The 12,188-nt window shown below is 40.0% G+C and overlaps 1 protein-coding gene across 1 annotated transcript in view; it reads right to left on the bottom strand.

Annotated features, from left to right (window-relative positions):
* PTPRD (protein tyrosine phosphatase receptor type D) overlaps positions 1-12,188 on the bottom strand; it is a 3,784,543-nt gene that overhangs the window by 1,278,243 nt on the left and 2,494,112 nt on the right. Inside the window, exon 8 of the mRNA XM_085633482.1 lies at positions 1,012-1,039. The gene's annotated coding sequence lies outside the window, so the exon portion shown is untranslated. The remainder of the gene's footprint in view (positions 1-1,011; positions 1,040-12,188) is intronic.

Genomic DNA, 12,188 nt, shown 5'->3' on the forward strand with positions numbered 1-12,188 from the left:
TTTCTAGACCTGGTTACATTGTTGCAAAAGTTTTGTGTTCAGGGATGTCAGCTTACTTGCAGAGATTTATCCCACACCTTGCTTCAGTTGAAATGTAATTATCATTATTCTATGCAGATGACAAAAGGGGTTGTTGGTGCTTATCAGGTGGAACTGCTGATGAGGAATTTGCCTCAGCCAGTGTTTGAACAACAAAATATACACCAAATTAAAATAATAGAGAGGGCTAGTCATTGTCCAGTTTAGCAACCGCGGTGCTTTACTGGCTTACATGAGTTCAACAGATGACCTTGGACACATATGTACAACTTAACTCTATTTTATTAGGCAATGTCTTCAATCCCTGTGAGTTGATCACATTTCATATATCTCATGGGAGTGCCAATAACACATTTCCCCTCCTGCTGAATAATGCTGTTGCTGGCCTTTCTGTGGAGTGCCAGCAGTAAACCAGTTAGAGGACAGCTAAATTAAGTATACATCTATTTTTGGGCTAACGCATATAGTCCATCTCCATTCTACTTTTACCGTCCATCGTTACTATTTATTCTTTGTCTAACTGGGAAAATATAACTCCCCATGTGGGACGCTATAGTTGGAGACTAATTTGACAGGCTGTGGTACTCTTAAAGACTCTTCGCACATAGGAAATATTAGTAGATGGATAATTAAAAAGGAAAATTCCAGTTAATATCATCATATATGATTTCACCATGGTTACCTAATTTATCAACAGATGTTGAAATACATGTACCACTAACAATATGATAGACACAATTGAAGTGGATATTCATAATACAACCATCAAATATCTTTGATTTCTGTAATTACAGTGATGAACACACCAACACTAAGATATAGCACAGGGATTATGTGTTGTAGGTGGAGTACCGTATTTTAGTCTTATTACAAGTGTGAATCAGAAACCTCTCTTTTTGTTGGTGTTTATACTAGTCAGTACAGATTAATGTGCTTAGGAATTCTCTGAAATGATTAAATTAGAATGCTTACCTCTGTGTATGCTTCTGAACACAGTTTTCTATAAGAGAGAAAGGGATATTATTCAGTTTTCCTTATAATGTAATATTGGTTCATGCATGCAGATCCTCTGTACCTTATTAGAATTACAGATTATTTTAAGCAACATCTTACAAAACATTCTACCAACAATATATTCAAAACACAAGTACATTTAAATGTTGTTTTACCTATTGACATAGAAATAAATCTACTACCAACAATACAATTTAAGCACATATACCATTAAAGCTCTAAAAATAATAAGCTTTGGCTGCCACAGAGTGAAGAGCCTTCACAATAGACCCTTAAATACATCAGATAAAGATATAGTTTATGGTTATGATTCGAAACGTAAAAACTCTGATATTCACCAGGTTTGGTGCAAACATAAATTGCCCAAAGCATTGTTCATGAGCTTACACAGAAATTTCCAGATTAAATCACAAAGGACCTCATCAGTAACTTCACTAATGGAGTTTGACCAAGCCATGCACAAAACACGGTTTTCCTTTGAGCCTGATAGATATTTATTTGGGCAATACATGGAAGGTTCTAGGCTTGGAGTTTAGCTTCCACCTAGGCCTTGAAACCTCGGATACTGTATGGTAGATTTAGGCATCAGCTTTCCCCCCGTGCACAGTCTGAGGGATTGCACTCAGCATCTCCACCCCAAGCAACTACTTTGGCACAAACCTTTGAGTTATCAAGTGTGTTCTTATAGAGCCCCCTCTTCTAAGTAGTTGGCTATGCCCAACAGACTTATGGCTCACGGACTGGTCTTTGTCCAAACCCTGTGTTCAGTAGTACTTCCCCACAACCTGCACAACATGCTCATCACATTCTAAGTGCAGGGACTTAACTTGCATCCTGCCCTGAGCTTAGTACACTGTACACAATGTTCTTCAAAACATTGATGTCCTTTTAAAAGTTATTTTATAATCAAGGCCTATTTACACTGCTGATCCACAAATGTGTCATTTGTGATGTGATGTGTAATACACAGCCAGTAAAATCATCAATGTTGTTTGTGATTACCTTTTTAGCATTATATAAGAGATTATCAGCCGTTGATTTTGGATTGCTATGGTTGCACAGATAAACAGCATTAGTTCCCCTGCTATTTGCTCTTCCATCATTATCTTGTCACTTTTCCCTCATCTGCAAATATATAGTTCAAATTATATTAAATTAAATTAAATATTGACATATTGGTATAAACCTCTTGATTACCCAAAGTCTACCCTGACTTATATTATATATTATATAGTAGATTAGATTACTTTTCTACTCACTAACTCTATCACTTACTGAAAAAATCTAATTATTTTAATTAAATTACATTATTTATGTTAAATTAAATTGGTCAGTCAAAACTTAACCCTGACCCCAAAGCTAATCATACACCCGAACAATGGTAAATATTTAATTATTTAAATAACATTTCATTAACTTTAATTAAATGACTAACACCAATTGTAAAACTAAACCTAATACTTATGCTAAGCAATGTTTAATATGTAGTTATATTCAATACTTAAATCAAAATGAATTAAACAAATGTGTTGAAAAGAAACCTTTGCACTAAAACTAATACTGAGTCCAGTCCTAAACATAACATTAACCCAACACTGGGAAAATATTGAATTATTTTAAATATTTTTTCAATATAGCGGAACTTCTTTTCAAACAATTGACAGACACCTTACCATACCTTTAATGTTAACTGAAACCATAACTATTTAGTCAAAAGAGTTATATTTTATTAAGTTAGAATAAACATAATCCATTTAGTTGTTGTAACACTTTAAGCCTTGAGCCCTTAGACGGGAATTTGGTCCGCAATGTATAGACAAATAGAGATATTGTATTTAGGCAAATTAATCAATGTAGAAATCAGAAGTGGTAAATTAGGAATGTGATGGTATGCCTGGTAGTGGTTTTAATCAAAACCACAAATGACCTTTCACTGTATGCTTTATGCTTTTTGGTGAAATGATACATTTTCACTGTATATTTTTGGTTTTTATCATGATGTGCTTTGATCTAAGGGAAAATTAAGCAACTGGGCATGGTCATTGTCTGCATCCAGAACCTTGGACAACACTCAGATCCAAGCAACCCTGGGCGCAAAACCCACCCTTGAAGCCTTCAAATTCACAAAGCTTTATTTCGGCAACGTGTGCCCTAAAACTACCACACAAAAAAAGACCAAGCAAATACAACACACAATAAATATAAGAATAAAACATGTAAAACCGTCAACAAAGCTGTATCCACGTTTGTCATTTACTATCTATTTTGGAGAGCCTAATCCAACTTCAGTGCAATTGGAATGAAATCTACAAAGTCGAGTTTCAAGGGTGAGCAAATATTTAAAATATAGTAAATAATAGCAAAGGAGATGCATTAGTTACAATGCAAAATTGTGGACAGAAAAAAAAGCTTTTTTAGAATAGTACAACATTATGCGTTCGTCTCCCATTTTTAGAAATCAAACTTCTAGTAAGCCACATGAACCCTGGAGAGTGCCTACTAAATCATTCAGGGAGGAAGCTGTAGTCAATTATCGGATATCCTTTAGGAAAATATAAAAATATATATAGTGCTACATACCCCACCTCAATTGCTACCAATATGAAAAAATGCCTGACCTGGAACAAATTAGGCAGGCATAAAATTACAGTACATAATTTCTAAAGTAGCAATAAAAAATAAAGTGTATAGGATACAGTGCGAAATGACAAACAGATGCGTGAATGTCATAATGGGGCCATGGAAGAAAAAGAAATTAATGTTCCATCATCTACAGTATTGTTATACATTCATCTCCCATTGCTTAATAGTCTTGTTCCTGATGGTCCACATACATTCCAGGAATTTGGCAATGGAACAAGCATGAAGGGGGCTAGGGTCTGTTCTCAATATCCTCAAAGCGAATATGCTGCAGCATATGCCCAACTCCCTAGCGACTGGTTTGATCCACCTTGAGCGAGGGCTGGCGTATGCAAGGCATGCAAATAGAATATGAGTTGCAGATTCTTTTGCAGACTTGCATCCAGGGCATAAGGTGGGAGCAGCATGGTTCGAAGCTTATTTGTCCGTAAAAGATTTCAAGGGGAGAGAGCTGTGTCTAAATTGAATGTACAATTTCCTTTCTCTAGGAGTGGTAATAAATTCCAAATATGGCTCCTGGGTTACGGTCAGTTATAACATCTAAGAACGAGTTCAACAAGGACCCTCTAGAAGAAGAGGCTTATTGTTTGTGTGCGACCCATGTCCAATAGCATTTATTCATTTGGACCTTCGAAGGAATACGTTTCAGAAGACTGGTGTTTCATGCCTCTTGCAGACCCAGAGTAGTACGCTTTTTCTCATATTACTTAACCAAATTACTCTATGAGAGGTGTCAATACTAACTACCGCCTAAAATGATTCAGCATATATGGCCAGCTCTTGTGAGGTCATCAGCCTCCTCCAATAGAGTAGAGTGAGGAGTCTAGCATTTTCCCTGTTGCATGTCCTGTCCTTTCGAGTTTTAGAGGGAAAAGTCGGGTACTGGGCGGCAAATGAACAAGATTTCTTAGGAATTTTTGTTCTGATCTAGTCAAATCTGCGATGCTTGAAAACCCTCAAAGCTCTGCCCTGTACAATGCTTGCTGACCCTACAGCCTTCATGTTGTATATCAGAAGGTCAGCTGCTACTGGTTTGCTAGAGGAAGCTCTATGCTCTTTTAGTATTGCACCAACAATTTGTCCATGCTTAATGCCCATTTTATCGACAGAGAGTTGCCATGACATGTTTCCTGCTAATTTATTACCTAGGTAATTGAAGGTGTTAACTCTCTCAAGGACCTCACCCCCCAAAAGAAGCCTCCCCCTGTAAGACTTGGGCGGATTTATAGTCATGAACTTTTTCTTGGAGGAATTGATCACAAACCCTCGAGCTTGACAAAATTCTTTGATGCGATTAAGTAGAAGCTGAAGTCCTCCAGGTGTTTTTACTACCAATAGTGTATCATCAGCATAGATATTTTGTGTTTGCCAATAGGCGGAGCATCAGCCAGAGGGATAGAGAGAAAATTAACTACAGCCCAGGCGCGGTGCGTCCATTGGGGCGTGGGGGCGTAGCCCCCCCGCCCGCGCCCGCAGCTCCCTCCTAGCTCCCTCCTCTGTGAATGGCAGTCAGCATGACGTCGGACCGTGGGCGGTCCGGCGTCATGTTGACTGACATCATTGTCAGAAGCCTTTGGGAAAGGCAGCACAAGTGCGCATGAGTGGGCATGGAGCTTAATTTTTACACCGTGCCCAGTCATGCGTACTTGTGTTTTTGCTGCCTTGCGCATGCCCATTAGGAGCCCCTCGGTCTCCTAATGGGCAGGCGGCGGGCGAGGAGTAGGCGGTGCCGTCAGCCAATCCTGGCGCTGCTGCAGTGCCAGGATTGGCTGAGGGTCGGGTTGCAGTCACTTGCGTCACGTCACGTGGACGTGGTGTTCCGGACCGTTTGAAGGGGCAGAGAGGCGCCAACGCGGACCAGGAGAAGAGACGGTCAGGTAAGTGTTTTTTAATTTTTAATAATACATGAAGTGCAGCTTTTACTCTTTTTTCTGCTCAAATCCTTTTTCAATATTGTTCCCTGACATAAGGAGTGAGGGAAAGTATTTACATTATTACTAGCGGAGTTGAGCGGGTCAGACGCAAATAAACTGTGGAGGGTTACATTGAGAGTATAATTTATGTTAAAACAGAACTGAGAAAAACGTGCATTCTAACATTGACTTGGACGCCTTGACCCCTTCACAGCAGCCAGCACCATAACTAGAATTCTACGAAGGTAACATTAATTATGTCACAGCCGCTTCGAATGATGTCACAAGGCGCAGGGTTCCTTGAAGACAAGGGGGCTGCTCAGGAGAGGTCGCTATTGCAGCAGGCAGCAACAGAGAACGCTGCTGTGGCAGTTTGTCGGGTAGCAGTTGTTATTCTGTTAAGGCTCATGACTTAATCGGTTTTATGGTCCTATTTACTAATCCTGTGAAGGAACAGGCTATTTTCCGCAGGGTTTACTGCCCCCACCAAATGGCGTGGAAACAGATGGAATCGCCCACGCAGGGTTAGTGATGTCACAGTGACATGTTGAAAGGGCTCCATTGTGACGCTTCCCTTGTGAAAAAGGCTCATAACCTGGGCAATGCAGCACTCGGCGCAGGAACAGTAGCCAGGAACGATCTGCTGGGGTCTACTCTGGAGCTGTGGACACAGAGAGGCAAGCTCGCCGTGGGGAGACCAGCCCCTAAAGGCAGGGGTGGCTGGTGACATTTGAAAATGGCGGGATATGTACTTAGCTGGGATCAGAGTTGGGAAGGTCTAATTTTGATTGCAAGTGTTTTGAAGAAAATCCATGGAGGGGAAGGGGTGTTTTGGTCCTAGTTTGAGAGTGCGTTTTGACGCGACTTTGTTACGGGGCACTTTTACGCCCCGCCATTTTCAAATGTCACCAGACGCCCCTGCTACAGCCTTCAAATATGTGCACGGTGCGCAAGGTTTGGGCTTAAGCAACGGCTTGTGTATAGTACATCTGCGCACAGGACCTCTGCACATGGCATTCAGCCATGTGCAGGCACACAGCATGTTTTTGGTCACAGTATTATCTAGGTACTGAAGCAATCAATTCCTCTGCCCCTTGTGCCAAAGCACCCAACATTTGATATAGGATTGAGACTCTAGATGCACGGTCAGGCTTTTGGCAAGCCGTTGAGCCCAGTGCAGATCTCTCCAGACCTCTCTGTGCATGGCTGCAGCTTTACACTAGGGGCAGTGGTGTAAAATAGGCCCCTGCAGCCCCAATGGTGCATGGGGCCTCCAATCTCCAGGGGGGGACACTCAGCACAGTAACCTGACCAGAGAGCTCCTGTTTGAGTCTGGAGAGGGCCGCTCCACGTACCTTGCGGGGGGCCACCTTAAGTTTCGTTACACCACTGACTAGGGAAGACGTGTCAGTTGTACATTTCCTGCACACAGTTCCCGTGTCCACTATATTTACTCAGGGGTTTGTGGCACAGGGACAGAGAAAGCAAGGTGGCAATACAACCCATGATGAATGCCTGGAGTTCATTCTGCAGGCCTGAAGAAAGTATACTGCTTGAATTGGAGAAAGCTAATTCGGTGCCAAACATGTTCATGCCAAATGAATAATTTTACAACTGCCATTTATTTCAGCCAGTTGGTAAATTCTTAGATTTTTTTTCTCGTAAATCTTTGTAAATACAACCCGTACTACAATTATTCCACTTTGCTTGGTCCTCAGGCAACATTTTTAATTATTTGCTTTTCCATACTTCCCTGATGTAATTTATGTGAAAAATATTTGAGCCTTAGATAATGCCCTTGACCAATATGCACATAAGATTCAAACAAAGTTTAAGTGGATATAATTTCTTTCCTGACTGTTCTGTACAGATTCATAAAAAGAGGCCACAGCAAAATAGTGCAAACAGGTTTTTTTCTGCAATTTAATCCAGTGCCATTATTTATCAGTACCAACTGATACTGGAAACAAGCTGTAATCCTGTGCGCAGTACATGCTAGTACAATTTCAGACTTTTAGTCTAGGAATGTGGAAGTAAGGGAGAGGATATTACTGGCTTTTCAATCTATGTGTTCTTTGAATTGATAAACTGCATTTAGCCATGCTTTTTCAAAGACAAATTCTGTGGTCCATCCTTACCCCCGCTAGTGTTGTTCTCTGCCCACAGTGCCCCAGTATGGACATCTCAAAATGTGCCACGCAACATATATTCACAAGTCACTGTTTGTGGTTTGAGAGCTATCACACCAATCAATGGCAGCAGGGACTAACATTTGCCATTTTTGTCATCAAATCCAATTTATTTGCTCCAGGTTTGCAGTGCAACAGCCTGGAAGATGAATTGTTACCATTTCTTAAAATATACACTTATACACTGAGTGAAGCTTGTGCACCACCAAGAGGAGCTTTTCTCACTCGCGTCATGCTATTGGCTATTTCATGTATCATTCTGCCTTCCTGGAAGTGGTTGCTTTGGAATGCATGAAAGATTAGTTTACGCTCAATCATCATGCTACTTGTTGATTTTTTTTCTTCTATATGCATTGTGCAGAGAGCCATTCCTTATGTACTGTTTTTACCAGAATTGTGATACACAGCAATGTTGCATGCAACACAAAGTAAACCATATTTATGAATGTCGGGGTTTACATTTATTGGCATATTAAAGGCAGACATTTTGGCTTTGCCAGTGCTTGTTTTAGGTTGGAAACGGTGCTTTCCGAAAGATTGACTCCTTGAAGCACACTCGACAGACACTCAACAGCTCTTTTAATTTAAGTACCTCAACACACAACCACAGAAAAGATCGATACTGTATATATTTCTAAGTTCAGGCAAAAATGTGTGTACATCTGTTCAGCAGTTTGTGCTGGGACCGCCTCCGCGGTTTGTGTTGGGACCGCGTAACCTTCTTCCTCCTTTGGCCGACCTGCATGGGACTAGTCAAGAAGAATCTTGGCAGAACTTGTCAGGCTTCTGCTATATTAAGTGCAGCATTGTCAGATTTAAGTATAAGCAAACCTAAAAATCCATGTCCTATGGAAGTCCCTCAAGCACTGCTTATGATCTCATACATGATGTCATAATTGACATCATCAAAAGCATCACTGGCATCACATATGAACAATAACATCATTGAAATGGGTTTTGGGGGGCATGGCCCTGTGCAAAGGCTATATGGTGCACCCAAACCCACTGCCCCCACTTATCCATGTATGCAGTAACCCAATCATCGAACATCCATACATGTATTCACTTAAAGATTATTCCATCTATGTCTTTAGTCACACATTTTTCGTGCATGCAGGCACTCACTCGAATGTTCACTCACCATGCGTTACTTCATCAAATGCATTCAACCACTCATCCCCACAGAACCACCGTATGCAAACTCAGCAACGAAGAATTAGATTCATTTACTAACAAGCATTGGCATAGCCAATATGTCTCGCCTTTGGGACCTTATAAGTATTTAGCCATGGCGCACATTATTCTGGATGCTTAAACATTTACTGTTAACCTCAAACCCATTTAAGCTCACATCTTGCCAACACACTCACATTTATTGTTGTTGATGGTAATGGACTTGTTAGTTGTCACAAGATGGACTCTCTACTTAAGGTATTTTGTGTGTCTGGCACAAGCTCTACAGACAAGAGGCGGCAGGATGCAATCTTACTGCTGGTACATGTAGGAGTATTTATTTGTGGCCAGAGCAGTATATGCCAATGCGCCCTGTTTGCATTATTACTTAACAGCGGTAGGGGGTGGGGTAAATGGTGATAGATGTGCAGCGATGCTCTCTTAGGTACGAAGTAAACAGAAACTTATTATGCGCGTATTTGTATCAAAATGTTTAATAATGATGAAACAAACTGTGAAAACTATTATTTGTGGCTACTACATTTGTGATTTACATTATTTTATGCCCAATTGAAAGGTTACTGCCCAGGTGACAAAGAACTGGAAGTACGCCCTAATGAATCTAGATGGAATTATTGGTCGAGTCTCAAATATAATAAAATACGAAATAAAGCTATTTTTTTAAAGGATCTATTTGTATTTTTAAAATAATGGAACACTGTTCAACAGAAACTGGAGTTTTAGAAATATGTCGGTTAACAATAGTAAGAGGATTGTTTTGATCAATGGTCATATTACAACTTTAAATTGAACTAAAAACCTGAAAGCAATCCGTGCCCTATTTGTTTTTTGAAGATGTATATAGTGCAAACTCGACTTGAAGGTATTGGAGCGCTTTAAATGAGCACCAGTTACGTTACACACAAGGACACATTCATTTTTGCCAGGCACAGGGAGATTAAGTGATTTGCCCAGAATCACAGGATGCTGAACCGACGCCGAGGCTCAAACCTGCTTCCCCAACTTCAAAGCCAACCGCTCTCCATGTTACCATGCCCTTTAATAGTGCTCTAATTTCGGTGCTCGGTGCGCAAATGGAGAAAGATGTTATTCCATTTAACAATTAGTCTGGATTCATGTAGTAGGTTCTTAATAAAGAATTTCCAACCAGAAGTATAAAGTAGAATGATGTTTATTTCAAAAGCAGGACTCACGACCATCCACTCCTGGATCAACTGCTGGCAATCAAATAATGCCCACTCAACACACAGTGAAAAGAACACCACTACACAGAACATTCCAACCCAAGATTCCTTAAAGCCATATACATATTAAACAACTACATTACTACATATTACACACCCCCCTTTCCATAATAAAACAATAAAAAGAAAACACTTACATGAATAACACATGATCAATAGTACACATAATCTCTGGAGTGAATGGGAGCAGATCTCACTCTTGAACTGCTTCTGATTGAATTGTCTCCACCCCCACCAGGACTTGTACTAAATGATGGTACTACCCTTTCCACATCATTTTGAACATCACCTCTGTCAAAGTTATCACAACTCCTATCAATGTGCGTTAGAGCATCCAAATCAAACCAATCCTGTCTTTCCCCCCTTTTACACAAATCACTTTTTTGTAAAATGATTTTTGCCTGTTCCTTCGTTACCTTCACTAAGGCATTACTATTCCACCATCCCCTGTCCTGAAGTAAGACAGCTGTCTTATAGATTGTCACAACTTTTACAGGTTCGGAAAATTTAGAACATCCTTTACTGACCTTCTTAGGTTTCTTAATTAAAACCCAATCTCCAACTTGCAATGTCCCTTCTTTCACATGCATTCTACTATCATAATTTTTTTTATAACTATTCTGTTTTCCTTCAACATGTTTCCTTACCACATGTAAGTCAATATTGTGAAAGCGATCACATTTATCCAACAACCAAGTTGGACTAATTGCAGAAATGGGTCTTCTTCCTCTTAACAAAACAAAAGGTGCAACACCAGTGGTGCTTTGTGGAGTAATGTTATAATTCCAAACCTTAAAATGCAAATAATCCGCCACATCCAATTTATTAGCTACAGCTGTTTGTACCCCTTCTTTAATCAATCTATTCGCCCTTTCCACCAATCCATTAGAAGCCGGACTATACACTGGTACTCTAATGTGTTTGACATCATGTTTACTGAGAAAATTAGTAAATTCCTCAGAGACAAAATGGGACCCATTATCAGTAACTACTTCCTTAACTCTTCCTTCAGTGTAGAATAAATTTTTTAAAAATACAATAACAGAAGAAGAATCTGCACATCGCACCAAAGCAAAATACAACCACTTAGAATAATAATCGATTGCAACCACTAAATACCTTTTGTCACCACCCAAAACATTAAATGGACCTGTAAAATCGAGTCCAATTTTTTCCCACGCATTGTTAGGCCAATCCACTGGGCACAAAGGAGCTGTTGAAGTTTTCCAATGTTTGTCTGAACACAAACATTCTGCACACATTTCTACATATCTCTTAACCTGTCCGTCAATACCAGGCCACCAATAAATCTGTCTGATCTTCTTCACTGTAGCTGATATTCCTAAATGTCCCTCATGAGCCAATGAAATGATCTTGGACCTGAGGCCAACTGGAGGAACAAACAAGTCTTGTCTCAACAATATATCATTAACCAATGACAATTCCGATGCCACCTGAGCAAAACATCTCAACTCTGTAGACATCCCCCTATCACATGGCCACCCCTCAATAAGACATTTCTTTACTTGAACCATGCAATCATCCCTTCCACAGCACTCAACCCAATCCTTTTCCGATATCTTAAGTTGTTCATTAACATCATTGACAGTAAATACATACTCCACATCTTCCCATTCTACTTTTCCACTGTCATCATCCTCTGTTGTCGGCAACCTAGACAAACAATCCGCCCTTACATTCCTTCCACCCGGAATATACTTAATATCAAAATTAAACTCCTGTAACCTAGATAAGATCCTTATTAATCTTGAAGAAGCCTTATTAGAACAGCTGTCACCCAGCATGTAAATCAAAGGTTTGTGATCCGTGTGCAATTCAAATCTTGTTCCCCAAATATACATTTTAAATTTCTCCGAAGCCCAAGAGCATGCTAGTGCTTCTCGCTCAATCGTGCTATAATTCTTTTCAGCACTATTTAATGTGCGTGAAGCAAA

The sequence above is a fragment of the Triturus cristatus genome, chromosome 2_1, assembly GCF_964204655.1.
Source record: "Triturus cristatus chromosome 2_1, aTriCri1.1, whole genome shotgun sequence".
In the NCBI taxonomy this organism is placed as follows: Eukaryota; Metazoa; Chordata; class Amphibia; order Caudata; family Salamandridae; genus Triturus; species Triturus cristatus.